The sequence below is a fragment of the Ursus americanus genome, chromosome 18 (genome assembly GCF_024610735.1).
Source record: "Ursus americanus isolate L20-20 chromosome 18, mUrsAme1.1.p, whole genome shotgun sequence".
In the NCBI taxonomy this organism is placed as follows: domain Eukaryota; kingdom Metazoa; phylum Chordata; class Mammalia; order Carnivora; family Ursidae; genus Ursus; species Ursus americanus.
In genome coordinates this window covers 54,870,221-54,890,924 of record NC_142144.1, presented here as the reverse complement: position 1 = coordinate 54,890,924, position 20,704 = coordinate 54,870,221, and positions in this window count along the sequence as shown.

Sequence of the window (20,704 nt, the reverse complement as noted above, 5' to 3'; positions counted from 1 at the left end):
CAGTTCTTTCCCTGTAAGTGTTTGACCACATACTTTATAAGCCGCTGCCTGAGGGTCCAGCTTCTAATTAGCATGCATTCGGGTGCTGATGGCAGTCTGGTAGTCTTCTGTGGAGCCTGAAGGAGCTGGGAGCACGGCTCCAACATTCTCCCTCTAGCTCACTCCAACAACAACAACAAAATAAACTGCCAGTATCTCCCTAGAAGGACTACGCCCACACATGCCCTGACTTTAAAGGTTCCCACCCAAATGACAGGCCCCCCCCCAGATCAACTAGTTTTGATAGATAATGGGACTTGCATTCACAAGCCTAAAAGGACTACAGCAAACGAAGAGGTTTTAAACAGTAACAACTTTGTCATTTTGCATTTGCCTTCCTATCTTCTCCATTCTCTTACTAGAGTAAATTCCTCAAAAGCCATAAATGTGGATTAAGAGAGAGGTAGTAAAATAGCAGGAAAAGAGAGTAGAAGAGTTTGTCAACTTATTGTGTGTTCATTTTGGCTTCTGGACTTGATTGGGCCCAGTCTTATACCATCCCAATTTCATTAAAAAAATCCTGCCATCAATGTCTAATTTCATTATTCATTTGATTAGATAACACAATTCATGACGGTCAGCTCTGTGTCTTGTGATTATGGGTTTAATGTCTGTTAGGGCCCAGTAGCAGTCAGGAACTGCTATTCAAATTAAGAGTTGTTATTGCTAGAAATCAGCATGGTCTTTCTCCAAAAATTCAAATTGTCAATTCTATGATTTCTCTATTGGGCCTGAGCAAGGGCCGTATTTAGCACATATGTTTGTCGAAAATACTATTCATAGCATTGGCTGAGTCAATGGCACAAGTGGGATGAGGGCTTGTATGGTAGCTGAGACCCGAAGTAGAGCCTTTGTTTGTTTTTACTTTTGCCTCAGATATTACTGAAAATAGGAAGCCTCACAAGGCATGGTAAATGGATCTGAATAGTATGCCATAAAATATATGGTTCCTCCAGAATTCCCCCTCAAAATCTGGCTTTTTTGTGGTGTGTGGCATAAAATACAGCAAATTTTATCTCACATTAGAAAAATACACCAATATTCCCAAGACCATTGTATTCTTAGAATTTTCCTCAGGATGGCACACCAGACACCGTGCAAGATTCGTCTTCCTCTTTTTGGCATGCAGGTGTTTTACTAAGGCTTCTAGATTGCATGCTACTTCTGGCTTACCAGCAGCAATTAGCAAAACATAAGTGTTTTAATGCATAACCTTGTATTTTGCGGGTTATTCATATTATGAAGGATTCTCCAGGCATTATTGTGATAAACACAGGGATTTACGGTACCTAAGACAATGGAAGTATTAAGCTGCTTTTGCTAGGTAAAGACAAACTGCTTGTGATTTTCTTTCCTATATGAATGGAAGTGAAAGGATTATTGAGGTCAGTAGCTGCGGACATCTATATACAAGGTACCAGGTGTTGCATTAATTTGTTAGAGTTAAGATACTTCATCTTAACAGCTGAGACTGACATAGGATGAGACTACACTTCCAGTAGTTTACTTTTATTATCTAGTTTTTGCACTGGCCAAATCACCACCCATGCATCTTTCTCTACTATCTATAATTCTACCAAAGATGTGATACCATTATTGTCTTATTTTCTTGGCCAAAAACAGTAGCTAAAGATTTTTCCATTTGGTCCTGATTCCAGAAATCAGAAAACCCATTAGAAAATTTTTGCTGTTTTTAAGTGTAACATTGTCCACAGTACTTTGGGAGACTGGAAAAAACAAACAAACAAAAAACAAAGAAAACTCTAAGGTGGGTCTCTGGTCCCATTGAATTCACTGTGAGGCAGACTTCTTACATAATGTGGATGGCATACACCCCCATTGTGACTAACAGAAAAACACACTATTTTGGTCTTCAGGTACTAGTCAATTTTTGACTCTCATGACATATGCTTCTAAGAATGGCTGTGTGCAAGTCTCTGTGTATATACATGTTTAAATTTCTTTCGTATAGGGGCGCCTGGGTGGCACAGCAGTTAAGCGTCTGCCTTCGGCTCAGGGCATGATCCCGGCGTTATGGGATTGAGCCCCACATCAGGCTCCTCCGCTATGAGCCTGCTTCTTCCTCGCCCACTCCCCCTGCTTGTGTTCCCTCTCTCGCTGGCTGTCTCTGTCAAATAAATAAATAAAATCTTTAAAAAAAATTTATTTCGTATAAATAGCTAAATATGGAATTGTTGGGGTTCTGGTAAAATTAGATTGAAGTTTTTAAGAAACACCTAAATTGTTTTCAAACTGGCTACATAATTTTACATTCCCACTAGCAATGCAAAAGTGTTCCAATGTCTTTCCATCCTTGTCACCATTTGCTATTATTTATTTACTTATATTTTTATCTTACTTTTTTAACTAAAGCTGTCCTATTGAATGTGAAGTGGTATCTCATTGTGGCTTTGACCTACATTTCCTTAATCACTAGTGATGCCAACCACAATTTCATTTGCTTATTGGAAATTTTCATATCTTCTTTCCCAAATTTTTATCCAATTCCTTTGCTTATTTTTTTAAGTTGGATTACTTGTTTTTTTGTTTGTTTGTTTGTTTGTTTGTTTTTGAATTGTAAGCACTCATCACAATATTGTCAACTCACACAAAAGTAGTGGCTGGAAAAATTCGAGTATGTATATTAGAATAGTTTATTACAGCAGAATTTCTTCACAAAAATAAAAATGAAAAGTAAAGCTATGGTGAGAGTAAGGTTTCAGTGGTTCATGTGCTAGCCACATAATGAAAGATATTCATGGATGGGTAATTAATTAAGTACTATTTGGTTGAATCAAAGAATTGTATCCAGAGAAAATAAACTTGTTTAAGAATATGACATTTTCAGTGAGAAGAATTTCTTGGAGAGTTGAGAGCCCTGGGAGCAACATCAACAGTTAATTAGGAGCAAACTACCAAATATAGTATTTTTCATATTTCTACAATAATCTGAATTAATATGAAACATAAAATAAAATTATTTCCATATAGAAAGTCAATTACCCTGAATCCCACAATATCCCATATTTAGTACTCACTAAATATTTGTGAAAAATGAGGGGAGAAAAACAGATGATGTATGGAATTATTGAAACACTGTATTGTACACCTGAAAGGAATACAACACTGTATGCTAATTAACTAGAATTAAAAAGTTTAAAAAAAAGAAGAAAAATGGGGAGAAAAAAGTAACTGATTTTGTGTTGTTTGCATTGGATTTTGAAAACTAAAAAGATGTAATTGTTCCTGCTCAGTTATTTATTCAAGGAGTGAATGCCAAGAATAAAGTGACTGAAAAATTAGAGAACTACCTTGTATGAACAATCTGCATGAGCCGTGACAGGCAAACACCTTTCAGAAGAAGTTGAGAAAATACTAATTTAGTACAAACAGAAGTGAAATCTCCTAAGGAAGTGTTAAAGTTCACAATAGTAAAAATATGTGTGGAGCAGGGAAAAAAAGACTTCCTTGTACAGATTTCCAAAGATTATGAAAAATTAAGGTATTTAAAATTCGTAGTATTCATTGTATTATTTTTCAGCAGATAGTCTGAGGAGTTTTTAAAATATGTGACTCTAGCATGTACTATTAAGCTAGTAATGTCAATAGTAAATGATATTCACACTTGTGTACTTGATCATTGTTATTTTTGTGACTTTTTATTATAACAGAAACTTAATAACCTTATTTGTCCTACAACACACCAGTTTTATACTTTAGCAATGGTGAAGTTTCAATTTTTCAAGCTCAAGGCCAAATTTGAAGTTCTTCTCAATTGGAAGAACCATTTTCAATGACGATTATTTAACACCGAATGATTTTGGAAATTAGCTTTTGCTATATGCTTGAAAATATTTCTTAGTGAATTCGATCTAAAATTACAAGGTGAAATACTGTTTTTTATGTGAAACTTATATTGTGGCAAAGTCATTTTGAGAGTGATGTTTGAATCACAAGTAATGTCAAGCGAGTTAATACACGTTTTATCCTGTCAAAAGTTAAAGAGCAAGATATCTAGTCCCACAAATATTTGCAGTAAATGTATTTTCTAAGTTACAAGTCAACAGCCTTTTTTCAGACCTCAGTGCAAGCACTAAGGAAATTTTCATATTTCACAATCCACCTAACTGTGTAATTGAAGAACTTCTATCTAAGCTCTATTTGGAACTTACTGATCTGCAATGTGATGGCACGTGAAAGGATACGTATCAAAGGCAAAATTTAATATAATTATATAAATGCCTTCTAAGTGGTAAATATGCTCAATTCAAACCATACACTCATAGACTGGTAACAGAATTTAGCAGTATTAATCTATGAGAAAAGACACATTTGAAGATGACATGTAAAACCTAATCACAGATCAGCATTAACAGAGGAAGTATTGCAATTGATTTTGTTCATGAACACTTTTAATACTAATTAAGAAAAAAAAAATCCTCCTAAACACTTTCTTTCTTCTAACTACTAAATATGTATTCCAAAAACTATATGTGATTTTAATTTTTGTATTTGAAAATTATCAATTAAAATTTGTGTATTTTTTTCTCTTGTTATAGAAGGATCTACATAATAGCCTTGATTTCCTTTTACTCCAACAAATCTACAACAGTTTGTTATCTGGCCCTTGACAAAAAATCCCAGATCTGTACTACACTTTTTTGTGTGTAAAGAAAAAGGAAAAATAAGAAAATACATATGTATCTGCAGTTTTGAACAAAGACGGAGGAAAGGGAATTGAGAGATTAATGGAACTGGTTACTTATAGGACATTGATAGAAATGAAATGGAAATAATACAGGGCATTAGGGAAGATAACATTTCTCTGAATATATTTTTTTGCATAATCCTGCCACTTCAACCCATTTTAATTTTTCACATACTCATAAATAATTGAATAAATGAATAGTTAAATAAATAAATACAATCCATAAAGAAGGGATGAAAATCTCTAAAATTTAACATAGACTCAAATGAACCAAACCGTATTTCAAATGAACAATATAATCACACTGAACAGAATTTAAAAAAAAAAATTAACTCCAGTAACTTTTGAATACTGTATTAGAATTATATATCCTCATGCAAAAGACAAAAATTAATAAATAAAATAAACCCTTCCAAACAGATATTCAACTCAAATTAGTAGGTTTATTTTGTAGGGGCAATAGGACTTCTGAAATTCCTTTTTTTGCATTCAAAATTTTAGCAAATGAGTGAATATATTTTGAATAATGGGAACTAGCTTTCTCACTATCAGAGTAGGGAGTTACAAATAGGGAAGGGACAAAGAATAAGCAACAACATGGTGACATTGGATTGGGACTAGAGTTATGAATGTAATCTGGTGGTTTTGTCTCTGTATTTTTAGGTAGCATGACATAAAAATGGATACACACACACACACACACACACACACACATACGAGTAAATATATTTTGCAAAAATTACACAGGTTGGACAGCTGAAAGGAATCAAGATGTAATTCCCCTAGAGAACTGAAAGCCAAAAACAAAACAAAAACTCCACAGAGCATAAATATGCAGGGCTTTAATATAGGTAAAGGGTATGGTGCAGCAGGACAAATAAATCACAGGCAAGCTTTGGGGTACTAAGAGAGTTCCATGCCCGGTTAATCATGATCCTTTATTAGTTGCACAGAAGGAGTTTTTTTGTAAAACATGAAACAGCAAGTTTTCCATGCAGACTCTTTATTTCAGTTGAGTCAAGGAACAGTTGCATTGGCCTCTTATACACTCCATTTGTTACTTGACAAGTCAGGTTGCCTAATAGGTTTAAATAGATTTAAGTTGTCAATTTACACATTTTAAAACTATATAAACTAGTTGGCTTTGGGTGTGTTTATATGTCTATTATGTACACATGTATGGATACATGTATGTTAATATATATTTATATTTGAGGGTCTGGATGCAATGACACCTCAGTAGCAATGAAAAAACTAGTACCTACATTTTGGTTACTTAATATTGTTTGCCACTAATAGAAACTAGGAGTGTTTGGAAAAATGTCCAATTACTGAGCTTTAGGACATAAGAAAGCATAAGATTAGCCTGGGAAGTTTTCTTGTTCCAAAAAAGGAACTGCTTAAAGAATGGCAGGAGCATGTCAAAAGGAAAGAAGGAAAAAAACGAGCCTTGAAATAAATATAAAAGTAAAGGATTATAACAAATTTACTAAAGTAAGCATCAATAAATCCACACTAATACAAAAAAGTAAATATACAGATAACCAAATACATACGAATAATTAAATATAAAGGGGAAATTATCCCTTACAGTACAATGCCAACTAATCAATGATAAAAAATGATGGGCTTAGAAAACCTCTGTTTGGTAACGACAACAATTGATTCTGATTTTTAATGGCTACTAAAATTAGTGGGTGAATAAATGAAGAATACAAAATATTTACATAAATCTTAAAATTATCTGCCCACAAGATACTTATTCCTTACAAAAGGTAAACTAGTGACATGATCACAGTGAAGAAACATAACACTCACTATCCAAACCAAATGATCACAGTTAAATATTGCCAATAATAGGATTAATCAACAATGTGTATCTCCTGATATGATACAATGGGAAAAACTTAGCATCATTTTTGTGTGTGTGTGTGTGTGTATTTCTGCCAAAAATGTATAATCATAAGAAAACATCAGACAAACCAAATTAAGGGATATTTTACAAAATTTGTAGCTTGTGCTTTTCAAAAATGGCAGTATCATGAAATACAATAAAAAATTCAGGAACTCTTCTAAAAAAGTCTGAAGAGACATGCCAACAACTAAATGCAATTCATAATTATGAATTTTCTTTTGCTAGAAAAGACATCATTTGGCCAACTGCCAACAGATGAGTAAGGTTTGCAAATGAGAAAATACAATGCTAATTTTCTAGTTTTGATAGTTTTAAGGGAATCCCTTAGCCACAGCGCACGCTGAATTAAAAAAAAGAAGAAGAAGAAAAAGAAAAAGAAAAAAAAAACCCCAAGTACTCTATCACTGTATTAAAATCGTTTGATAGAAAGCATTAAATTTAAAAACAAAATAAAATAATTTAGATCATAGGACTCTAAGTAAAATTTCCAAAAAAGCTATAGAATGTTATAAGTAAGAAATTAAAAATCTGACAGCCATAAGAGCAAAATGCAAAAGTTAACAGCATATATTTGCTAGCAAAAACAAAGAAAAATTTAAAAGATAAATTTGTTAATAAATCACATTTGTTAACAATTAAATAAAATAGGCTTTTATTAAAAAACAATATAAAATTTTGGGAAAGATTAATAATAATAAAATAAATGCAAACATATTCCATGTGCAAGAATACTAAAAATTAATTACACCTGGGGATTTTCTTCAAATTATATAAATCCCATGCAATTTCATTCAAAATACCAATAGGCTTTTTCACAGACATAAGGAAGCCACACCATGGGAATAGCCTCTTCCCCTGGACAATTTCAGCAGTCCAAAGATCAAACTCACAGATTGGTGAATCTAACTGGTTTGACCTGAGTCATAAAATCACACCTTTTTGCACTTTAACTGTGGTACTGTCTATATCTTTCCCTCAAAAAGATCCATACATAAAATTGGGATTCCTCCAAAGTGCAAAGTGTATGTAAAGAAAACTTGTGCTTTAACTGCACCCACCATTGTAGGCTAATTTAATAATTTAAAAAAAGGGAGGAAATAGGGAAATTACTAACAAAATATGAATTGTGTATCTATTTAGCTTGGGGCATTTTTGGATACAAACCAAAATGTGCATTCCTGGCCTTGAGCTGACTGCATGAAAAGTGAGGTGGTCAAAATTCATTTGATTTACATTGATGTAATGTAAACATTTACACAGTGCAATAGTAACAAAGAAACATTAGATCTGTTGGGTGCCATTGGAATAAGTATTTCCTATGTATGCTAATATTTGATGGATATTCAAAGTTTTCCATGCAGAAAAGTAGTGAGGAAAAATCGAGCTGCTTGTAGATCCAGGTTGATATTCCATGACCCACTATAGCAAGCCACAAACTTATATTCTCCAAGATTTTGCTATGAGCTTATCAACTAAAAATATTGCTGACCAAGGTGTGCAGCCCCAAGCACTCTGAGATCATTACAATTCATGGTGTGTTATTAACAATGTAGGTTACCTTTTAGCTTTCAGTTTTAATTAATTGAGCTTGCAGCCTAAGTTCTAAACTCATTTGCTTCTCTATAGCTGCAAAGGGGCATGTGCTGTCAACATGTGAATGTAACAAATATTAATATTGCACATCTTTAAAATCACATTATTAAAATGGAGTCTCCATATTTTTCTGTTCTCAGGTAAACTCTTGCCTTCTGGATCTAATTTAATCTCACATTCAGATTGTCTCTCATTTTTATTGGTCTTAAATTTAAATCTTTATATTGATATGTAAATGTAATTAAGGATGTAATGTAAATTAAAAACTTATATATCGAGAGTCTGTAATAGGCCTTAAAAAAACTAGTTTACAATAGACTACTACTTATAGATTTAGGAAAGCAAAGAAGGCACATATCTTGCCGAAGTTAACCCTGATTACAATACTTAATCTAATAGATGTGTATGACTGTGGTAGGCAAAATTCTAAAATGTGTCCCACCTCTGCCAATATTTCCCACCCTAATCCAGGGGACTGGTAATATGATAAGAGATCACACTCTTTATGACACCCCTTTGACATGGCATAATGGATTTTGCAGATATTTTTAAAGTTACTAATCAGTAGACTCTGAGTTAATCAAAAAGACCTCATCTAATCACATAACTATTTGGGTGGACCTCATCTATTCACATAAACCCTGTAGCAGTGGTGGTGTGAATGAAGACATCAGAGAGACAAGGAGCACAAGGGCTTAACCTGTCCTTGCTGTTTTAACTATGGAAAGGTCACGTGAGAAGGGAAGTGGGTGGCTTCCAGGAGGAGAGAGCTGCCCTTGGCTGAACACCTAGCAAGGAAATGGGAACTTCAGTCCTCCAAATGCAAAGACTTCGTCAAAAATCTTAATGAACTTGGAAGCAGATTCATCTTCTGAGCCCGCATAAGAGAGCCCAGCTCAGATGACACCTTGATTAAGGTCTTTGAGACCTAAGGAGAGAACTCAGAGAGTCCTCCTGGCCTTCTGATCTAAGAAATTTGTAGATAATAAGTGGGGTTATTCTATGTCATTGAGTTTGTAGTAATTTGTTACTCAGAAATAGGAAACTAATAAAATAACACACTCATAGACAGGCGTTAATTGAAAATATACTTACTATGTAATATTTGCTTACTACCACTTATCCTAATTAATACCATAGAGAACAGATGCTAACACGCTAATGACTTTGAGGATTATTATGTAAGTTAACCTTACAATCTCTCGAACTGGCTTTATAAGGTCCGTAAGGAAAAGCACTACATCTAATTTTATTATTTACTTCTCATATATCAAACAATATTTTATATATCATAATTGGTCAACAATTTAATCGATTAAATTTACACAAGTTTTTTAAATCTGTTTTTATGACCAATTTTTTCGGTAACCCAACAAAGTTATTGAGTGTCCACATCTACTTCCTGCACAGAATTTAACAATATAGAAGAATGTGATCTTATTCTCAAAAAGCCTATAGCCCATAAATCTGAAACATTGTTTACCTAAAAGATCTGTACTGATAGGTATTTAGAATGTTTTTTACATTTACACTATCAAAGACTAGTGAATTTAGATTTGTGTACTGGTATAAATATATCTGTTGTAATTTCTCAGCTATGGAATTATTGGACCAGTTCATGCATTTTAATTTTGACAGATTTTGCCAAATTATATCCCCTAAATAATTGCCAGATGTATAAAAACAGCATCTGATTTCTTTCATTATTTATTTACTTCATAGTGAGTTTGAGTTTCATTTTTTTGCTCATTTCCATATATATATATATATAACTGGCTACTGCCTGTACAATATTTTGCCCGTTTTTCTACTTGCATTTTGTCTATATAAAAATAATTTGTGAAAATACTTAGAAAGTCAAGGAAACCCTTTGCCTACATATGTGTCACATACATTCCTTAACTTTGTTGAGTGTTTGCTATATAGACATTTTATAATTTTATGTAAATGCATTTACATTTTTATTTTTTTTAAGAGCTCTAGCTTCGTATTTTATACACTCCTGATTTTCTCCCTTTTTAATTAGAGGACTCAAATTGAACCTGAAAAATGCTGAGGGTGGAAAGAGAAACTCTCCATATTTTGGAAGAGCATTACCTAGAGCTATATTAACTTTGAATGTATACAAAATCTGGAGAGCCTCAGGACATCTACATAGTGAGAAACATATATTCAAACTTTTTCTGACTTCTTTCCTTTTGTTTTAGTTTTAAAATTAGAAATTTCCAGAATCAAATTTTAATCTAAATGATTAATAGTAGTGATTCTATGGAGGATTATTTCTTACACAGAGAAAATAAAGTTGTTAGTAACCAATAATGAGCAATCTGTATAATTTTAATGTAAGGACTGAAAACTTTTACTTGTCTACCAAGGAGATGATGAGATGAGGGGAATGCCAGTAAAATAATCTTGTAGTATGTATGACATTAGGGGATTGTCACAATACAGCCATGTTTTAGCTGAAGTACTAGAGTGAGCACACAAGGAAAGGAGGAACAGAGAGTTAACAGAGTTTCATTTTCCAGTATAATCCGGGAAGTTATGCAGAAGAAATTTAGGGACTTGAAGTATCATAAATATATCTTTTTAATATAGCTTTTTAAAAATAGTAGAGAGTCATTGATATGCTTAAGATGGAAATTTAATATCAATGAACTCTGATAAATGGGATGTTTAAAAACATGCTAAGATCCATACAGTAAAGCATCTTTGTTGTCATTGAGATTGTGATTTTCCTAGAAGCAATCTGCACCAGAGATTTTTTTTCTTTACTAAATTTGGGGATAGCTCCAATAGGTCCTTTTATCCTAACCTACTAGATGTTAAATTCAAAACTCAGCGTTACCAATGTATCAGGAATAAAGGGTGTCATTGAAACAAGAATATGAGGAATATGAGGTCACTACTTACCATGAGCTAACTTGGCCAGTGTAAAGAGTCTCAGTGGTGGAACAAATAACTCTGGTGGTGTTTGTGAGACCACAAAGGACAATAGTGGCCTGTCTACATGCAACCACAATAAAAATCTAAGCCAAGTCTTAAGAGTATAGCTGTCCAAAGCAAATCAGTATCATATAAAACAGATGCAGAATAAATTACCCACAAGGGTGCATATCGGAAACTGAACATAGCATAAGATAACATGCTATAATTGTCAAGATAAAGCAAAGGTATCAAAGTAGAAGTACTCGCTCCCGTGTTAAACACGTATAATTGAAGCTAGCATGGACAGATGATGATCAAATTATGTTAGATGGACTAAATGCGTATGTGTAAGCATCCTACTCCAAAACTATCCAGTTCAGAACAAAAGGGATTTACTTGCTACATTGACTAAGATGATGTTTTTGCAACCTAAATTAATATGGGTTCAAAGCAGAAATTTAGAGAAATTACAGGGGGAAAAAAGGCAAAAAATCTGTCAGTACAAAGCGAGTGAGGAAATCCTTTTAGTCAGTTGGAAAACAAATTATTGTGAGACCAAAAAAAAAAAATACATAATGCAAATAGAAATAGAATAGAAAGAAAATTAGACACAGGAACTGGGCCTGGCATTCACCTATTAGCAATTAGAAGATTGTATTGGCCAAACTGTGAAGATGGATTAATGATCAAATAAGGATGTACATTATTATGTTCATAGTAATTCGTTACACATGAAACTAATTAATCGTATCTCCACCTATTATTTGTCTGGCAATTCCTCAAATAGTTCACAAATGGTCTTGTTTGAGATTTTCTCAAATGACTTTTCTTTTGGTTCTGGTTTGTTCATTATTTATTCAAAAAACATTTATTGAAAATCAAATATTGTGTGAAGTTCTAAAAAGATGAAATGAACTAGCCACTTTCCCATGGGACTTAGAGCTTATGTTGGGGACATACAGTAAACAATTACTTGCATGAGTAAGTTTTAAATTTCAGCCATGCATAAGTGCTAATAAAGACTGTAAAGTATACAAGCAGATAAATAAGATGACAATCTACTGAACATGGAGGTGGGAAAGAATTGGTGGTGATGGTCAGTAAAGTGTCCCTCATATGACAGTGAGATTTAAACAGAGACCTGGAATGTCAGAATTCTAGCCAGGTGGGTAAGATAAAAAAGGAGAAAAATATTTCAAGCACAAAGATCTGCATATATTTGATGTTTGGATTTAAATATCCTTCATTAATAACAAAACCATTATATTTGAATTAGGTGATGAGGATTGAGCATCTAGCATGTGCCTTGGTGTCGATAAATTTAACTAAACCTACCAGGCTTATGTTTGCATAGATACCCATCTGTATCTCTTAGAAAGTACCATTAGGCAATTAGATTTTATGTTATCCCAGCAAAATATATTTTTTATTTTTATAATTTTAAGACTTCATTTATTTATTTGAGAGAGAGGGGAGACAGAGATAGTGAAAGAGAGCACAGCAGAGAGGAGAGGGATAAGCAGGCTCTCTGCTGAGCAGGGGGCCCAATGCTGGGCTTGATCCCAGGACCCCAGGATCATGACCCGAGCCGAAGCCGGATGCTTAACTGACTGAGCTACCCAGGTGCCCCCAAATGTATTTTTAAAAAGATTTATTTATTTATTTGAGAGAGAGAGAGAGAGCAAGCAAGTAAGGGGAGGGTTGAGGGAAAGAATCTTCAAGCAGACACCCACCGAGCACAGAGCCCACTAAGGGCTCAATCCCAGGACACATGAACTCATGACCTGAGGTGAAACCAAGAGCTGGACACTCAACCAACTGAGCCGCCTAGGGGCCCCTCAACAAAATGTATTTTAAGTAAAATATAAAATATTTTACCCCTAGAGTCCTATACTAATGTTGGTTTATCTTAGAACTTCATACTAGGGATTGAGAGTTTTAGATTAGAAACAAAGTTTGTATAGGGGCACCTGGGTGGCTCAGTAGGTTGAGCTACTGACTTGATTTTGGCTCAGGTCATGATCTCAGGGTTGTGCGATTCAGCCTTGCTTAGGGTTCCATGCTCAGCATGGAGTCTACTTGAGTTTCTCTCCCTCTACTCCTGCCCCCGCTCCTGCTCTCTTTCTCTCTTTCCCCCTTAAATAAATAAATAAATAAATAAATAAATAAATAAATAAATAAATAAATCGTAAACAAAAGAAAAGAAACAGTTTGTATAAAAAACACCGTGCACTTTCAAATGAAGAGAGATCATGGGAAGCAATTTATCCGGGACATCCCATATTTATTTAGAAGAAAAATGCAAGAAATTAAAAATAAATTCTTTAACTTTCAATTAATACTCATGATATTAAACTGTCAAAATGATAATAAAAGTACATTGGTTGTAAAATCATATAAAGTTTCATTTTTAATGTTTTTAGTTAATAATGTATATACTTTAAAGGATGAAAAGAAATACTGTAAAATTCCAGTATACTGAGACATTCCATTCTTCTCTTAGTAAGATCAGTGTTAATTTTGAAGTGTCCTGAAAAATTAACATATTTCTCAATAATGAACATTTCACGATAGAAATCTATTCTCATTGTTCCTGCCAAACAAATCTAGCTAATGTCATCTTCCAAGTGTTTGGTTAATACATTCATCATTCTTTTTTTTTTTTTTTTTTTACTGGGGGAAGGTGAGAAGGAGAAACACACATGAAAACAATCCCACTTTTCAAAAGATAAAGCAGAAACACTAAAATGTAAGTTTTCTCATATAAATCACTGGGATTATTACTGCAAATTTGAAAATCAAATGCAGACTGGATACATGATTTTCTAATAAATTTGACATTGTACTTTAGTTTTGAAATCTTCAGACGTTGGTAAAATGGTTGTGAATATGCATTTATTACATATGCATACTCTATACCTTAACTGAATCCCGGGTAATATAAGTATATGGAAAGAAGTTTCATGGGGTCTGACAATTATGTTACTCATACATTTCATAATATATATTGAATGCTTGCAACCTGGACTTGTGTTAACAGGAATCAGAGAATCAGAAAATACTTTCCAGCCTCCCCTATCCTTTATTTGGTTGTGGATTTTTATTTCTAAAGGATTGGTTCTCTGAATCTTGGGGGACATAAGGATTTGAGTAAAACAAAATTTCTAAGTTCTGTTTTTTTCTCATTTTGTTAACATTATTTAAAGGCTACTTGTGGGGTTTGAATATTAGTTGTTTGAATATGAGACTCAGGAAGTCAGTGTATGTGGCTTAAGATACAGAGTCATTCAGCATGAATTCACTTTGACAGTATTACAATGTGACCTTGGAAAGATCACTCTTTCTTTAAGCCTCAGTTTCTTCACATGCAACATGGAGCTAATGGAACTTATCTCAGGATTGTTGAAAGACTTAATATGTGCTTAGTACATAGAAAATGCTTATCAAATGCCTGCTTTATTTTTTTTATTTATTATTTTTCAGCCTAGTAAGTGGTGGGAATAAAAGAATATAGTAAGTTGCAGTGGTTTCTAACATGATATTAATATTTAATGTAATAATAAAAATGACTATCATTTCTTAGAAGCAACAATTGCTGTTTTCTAACAATACAGTGAATAGTGAAATTAAAAAATATTACTTATTTATTAAACACATATATTGCTTTCTATGTGCCAGACACTGTTTTAAGCAATTCAAAAATATTAACTCATTCAATCTTCATAGCAACCCTTTGAAGTGGATAAGGAAACTGAGGAACAAGAAATTAAGAAATTGCCTTTGGTTACACTCCCAAGTGGAAATGTGAGAGTTTAAATCCAGATGTTTTCTCTCTCAGGAGCCCAACATCTTGATTGAAAGCTACTTATTTCTTAATTTTGAGTAGTATAATATGATAAAAATTCAGAAGTCATTAGAAATACTAGATGGATAGGAATCATAGATGCGCTACAGAAATACTTCATTGTCAATAAGTTGCTATTTTAAGGTAATATGGTATTTCTACTTAGTGGCAAATACTAAGTAAAATATCTTAAATCTAATCGAGAAATTTCCTAATTTGAAGGTGGGTGTTAGAAGGTGGACGTGCGATAGTAAAGTATCCTCCATACTGAGAATGCACTTTGAGACAAACAAGCCACTCCATACCATTAGCAGGGTTTTATTCAGGGTAACTTACTGACAGGATGTGGATTGAGTGGAGTGTGACCCAGCTGGTCTGCCGCTATTCCCTGCCCCTATTCTCTGTCCAGTCCAGACCTAAATCCCCCACTTGTATACAGCGAGGGGCATGGTGGTGAGGTCACAGGGTGATTATGTGAAGTGGTGCCATCTGGGCTCCAGCGGCTCTCTACTACTTAAGGTGGGGTCTTCTGTGCACTAGTCGCCTCTACTAGTTATCTAAAGTGGAGCCTTCTGTGCACCACTTTTAGGGAAGATCAGGACAAGCCTTCCTACACTCCAGTCAGGGTATAATATTAAGCTTCGTGGGGCCTGGAACACATAGCCCTGAGAAAGCAGTCGTTGTGGGAGACTGAACAAGATGTAGGGCCAAAGGTAGTCAGTGGTGTCAGCACTCTTACAGTCAGTAATACTACTTTCCTATTAAAAGTACAACTTTTAAAGTTATGGATAACTAAAATATAGATATGAACAATTCCACAGGATATATTAATAAATATAATTTTATTATAACATGGATAAGCATAATTATACAAGGTATAATACTAAATATAATTTTATAATAATTGGTGCTAATTATTTACTGGGAAATAGTTTAAATGATGGACATTACAAAATTGTTTTGATAATCTCTAGACTTATATAGTCAACTCTCAACTTTTATATGTCTCTGGGTTGTCCCAAATATTCTTAAAATCAAGTAACCAGCTGAATTCCTGATCTTTATCTCCCCAGATCTGATCCTTTCTGGTAGACTTCTTTGTCTCCATCCTCATCACCCTTTTTAAAACTACTATAAACTAATAACAACGATGGGCCCCAAATAATTTTTATAGCTTCTGAAACTTTTAATAATTTTGAACTAAATCATGTATAATAATGCACAAAACTCATTCATAATATTACAAACCAGTTATCTTTTTAAGTAAACTCTATGCCCAACAAGGGCTCAAATTCATGAACCTGAGATCATATATGCTTCACCCACTGAGTCAGTCAGACACCCCTAGAAACCCAAATTTCTGTCACACATTGAAAAGAAATGCTTCTAAGCAGCCATGGCTCCAATGAGGAGATCAAAGTTCAATTGCAAAATACTTGTAAAAGAATAATTCATACATATACATATGCACACACACACACATATCCATATATACTTGGAAACACTTAGAAAACAATAATACCTACATATATAGGTATGTATGTAAGTATATATTATATAAACTTGTATAATCATATATATTATTATATGGTTTGTGTGTGTGTGTGTGTGTGTGTGTGTGTGTGTATACACACACATATTTATGTATCTGGGCAAACATATTCAACCTAAGTATCTGGTTTAATGTAAGAGTCAGGGAAATTAGAAAAGATATTAGAAGGCATAAAATTAGAAAGAAAAAAGGAAATATTTATTATCAGATAGCCTAATAATCCACATAGATTGTTCTAAGAAATCTATAAAAACCTTAGAGCTAATAAGTACATTTTGCAAATTTGAGTTAAATAGTAAAAAATTAAGAAAAAAATATAAAATTAAATATTTAAAAATACATAAAAGAAAACAAAAATCCTCAGTGTTAAGTTCCACAAAAAATATAAAATAATTCTTAGGTAAAATTTAAACATCACTAAGATGAATGCAAGAAGACTGATAAATAAATGGAAACATACACCATGATCATCAGTTAAAACCCTTATAATTTATATGTCCATTCTTCCTAAATTGATCTTTACATTCAATGAAATTTAAGAAAAAAAAATAGCATGCCTTTTTGAAATTTATAAGTTATTTCTAAAATTTATATGGCAATACAAAGAATTTAAAATAGCCAATGGAATCTTGAAAAAAACAATGTTGGAGAACCCATACTACCTTATTTCAAGTCTTACTGTAATGTTACAGTAAATAAGAGATTATGGTCTTGGTATAAAATTAAAGAAATTATTCCATGGGTTACAATAGATTACCCAGAAATAGTTGATTTGTGTATAATCGATTGGTTTATCACCAAAGGCACCAAAGCCATTTAATGTGGAAAGGACAGACTTTTCAGCAAATGGAGGTATAACAGCTAGCAATCCGCAGACAAAAATATAAACTTTTATCATTCCTCACACCGTACATAAAAACTAATTTACAAAAGGCCAAACATAAATATAATATGCTAAAATTATTAAATTTATAGGGAAAAAGGTCATGACATTTTTCCTATCTTTGTAAGAAAGATGTGTTTACCTATGAGAAAGTAGGCATTTCCTACAAAGCACTGTGCATAAAAAGTTGATAAAAATAAACTTCATTGAAATAAAATTTGTTCATCAAAAGATATATTTAATAAAGCTAACAGGTAAGCCACAAACTGGGAGAAAATGTTTAAATAAATATATCAGATGAAGAACTTGTATCCAGGTTATTTAAAGTATTTCTACAATTTACTAATACAACGAATAACTCAATTAAAAATTGATAAAGGACTTGCAAATCCTTTTTGCCAAAGAAAATACTTATTGGCAATAAATGCATGAAAGTGTTCAATATTGTACATCATAAGAAAAATAAAGTAAAATCAAAATGAGGTACCATTTCATACCCAATGGAGTATCACATTTTAAAAAGACTGATCGGGAGCAAACTAAAACTCTCATACATTACCAGTAAACATGCAAAATGATACAAACACTTTAGAAATCAGTATGAAAATTTTGTCATAAAAATTAAGCAACCCCCTAACCTGTGACTCATTCCACATATATAGTTTGTATTTATAGCCAAGAAAAATGAAAATATATGTGAAAGAAAAAACTTGCAGGTGGATGTCCTTAGGAAGTTTATTGATAATAGCCCAAAACTGGAAATAATCCAAATGCCCAAGAGCAGAGGAATGGATAAACAATCTGTGGTTTATCCGCAGAGAGGGATACTACTCAGTATCAAAAGCAAAAATTAACAACTCACTACTGATGCAACACAATTGATAGACCTCAAACTTTTGTTTAACCCCCTAAGGGAAAGAACCCAAACACAAAAGTATAGGTACACTATAGTTCCATTTATATGAAGTTCTAAAACCACCAAAACTAACACATGTTGAAAGAAATCAAAAATTGATGGCTTCTTAGGCATTAAATGGGAAGTAGGATATCTCAATACAAACATCAGATGGCAAAAGATAAATATGATTACTTAAAACAGTCAAAGGTTTGCATATGTGATAGTGAAGTTACAACTGCACAACACTTTAATAACGGGTTGCATTTATTTAGGAAAAACAAACTTATTTTACTTTTAGACATAAACAAGAAGATATCAGAGGATAGTACCAAGTATTTAAAAACATTTTTCAACCCCACTCTTTAAATTTATACAGAGGTCCATTTGGATGGATATCAAGTATTCCTTTCTTTTCAGTCTTGTTCCCTTTGTTTCATTATCATTTTAATCAGAGTTTCTTCTGTTCCTCTGTTTTCTGACTCCCACTTCCTCCCCAGTTCCTGCTCTATCAGGATGACTGGCTATGGTATTTCAAATTCATGGCGAAATTTTTCCCTGACTTCAACTTGAAGAGTGCTGTAGGAAAGATGCTAGGGTTCGAAGCCAATGGCTAAGAAAGAATTCTTGAGAATTCTTGAGAATTGAGTCTTTGGTGCAAGAAGGTGGTTTTATTAAAGCCTGGGGACAGAACCCATGATCAGAAAGAGTTGCACTGGGGTCATGAGGAGTGGCCGCCCAATATATACTTTCAAATTGGGAGGGGGTTAGGGATAGCATAATATCTAAGGAATTCTGGAAGCAAGGTTTCCAAGACTTTGAGGGGGCTAGCTATTGTTGGGAAAAGGTAATTTAATTTATTACTGTCTAATAAAACCCTAATCATGAGAACCTTCAGATGTATATCGGTGGGCCTTATGCTTGGGGGATGATTGCCAACATGTATCTTGGGGGGTTTAGAGATAAAGGAAATCTCTAAAGGAATTTTTATATGTTAAAGTGGACTTACAGGATGGGGGCAGGGATCAGGTTAGGATCGCCTTTTGCCCTTAGCAAAGCGTCAACATCTAGGCAGTTGAGTCTCTGGAGGAATGTCACTCTGCCTGTTTCAAGGACTTGTCAGTGGGCTGTAGGTAGGAAGGAAATTTAAGGATATTTAATAATTTTTCTTCTGTCTTTGTTTCCCACATCAAAGGGTACTCATGGATTTCTTATGGTAATAGAAATATCATTCATAAGCATTTGAATTTCTTTACAATGGGACACCAAGAAGGTTTTTTCTTTTGTTGAGAGGGGCTTTTTCTCATCGCAAACTTTTTTTTTTTAAAGTAATCCTTGCCACCAACATGAGACTCAAACTCACAACCCTGATATCAGAGATTGAGAGTTGTGTGCTCTACCAACCAAGCCAGATACGTGCCCTTTTCTCAGGGCAAACTTTTATGAATATTTCCATGTCACCGTCTTACCAAAGACAACCACTCCCTGAAGGTTGAAGAAAAGTAAAGAAGGTGGCTAAAGTGGGAAGGGGTGACAACACAAAACCCTTTTCTATTTCAGGAATAGTTTTTATTCTTAAAAGAACAAGGTATTTTAGTAGGTGAACTGGCTATCAGCAAATGATACAGTAGGTTTTGTAATCTTTGGTATCTCTTCTCTCCTGACTCAGTTTCATTTGCTCCTCCAGACAACTTGCCTTTTCCTTCCTGGGCTATCAAGGCAGCCTGCACTAGGCTGATGTCTCTGCTGAAGTGTTAGCTGATAATTAAGATGACAGCTGAAACCTATAGTGCTGGCTGACAAAATTTAAGGTATCAGCCCTCCCAGAGAGTTTATACTTTACTTAATAAGCGATTTAAAAAAAAAAATCTTCATTTTGTTATTTTCATTTTCAAGGCTCAGTCTTTAATATATTCTCTCTTTTATTGTCAATGTGCATGAATATTTCAGTTCACAAAATCAGAGAGATGCACCATATTTATAACTATGTCTATCAGTTCCTATCTTCTGCCCCTACCCACATCTACAATATTTATCAAAAACATTCAAAATAAAACGGGATGGTAAATATATATATATATGGACCCCATCAAAAAGAACTAATTATAGTTCTCTTTATTTCCTTCAGCCAATTCTTTCAACCCTCCAAATGACTATTAGTAACCTTAAAATTGGCATTTTAAATCAAAACATGACTGGCCATAGGCTACTTAGCTTCTACTCATATGAATAAAATTTTGGTGATTCCTTAATCAAACAAAAAATCCACAAATTCTCAAGTCAAGTGTTTTATTAGTCCTCTTAACAGCATCCATGTGTGTTCTAATTAACTTAACAAGTCTCTGTT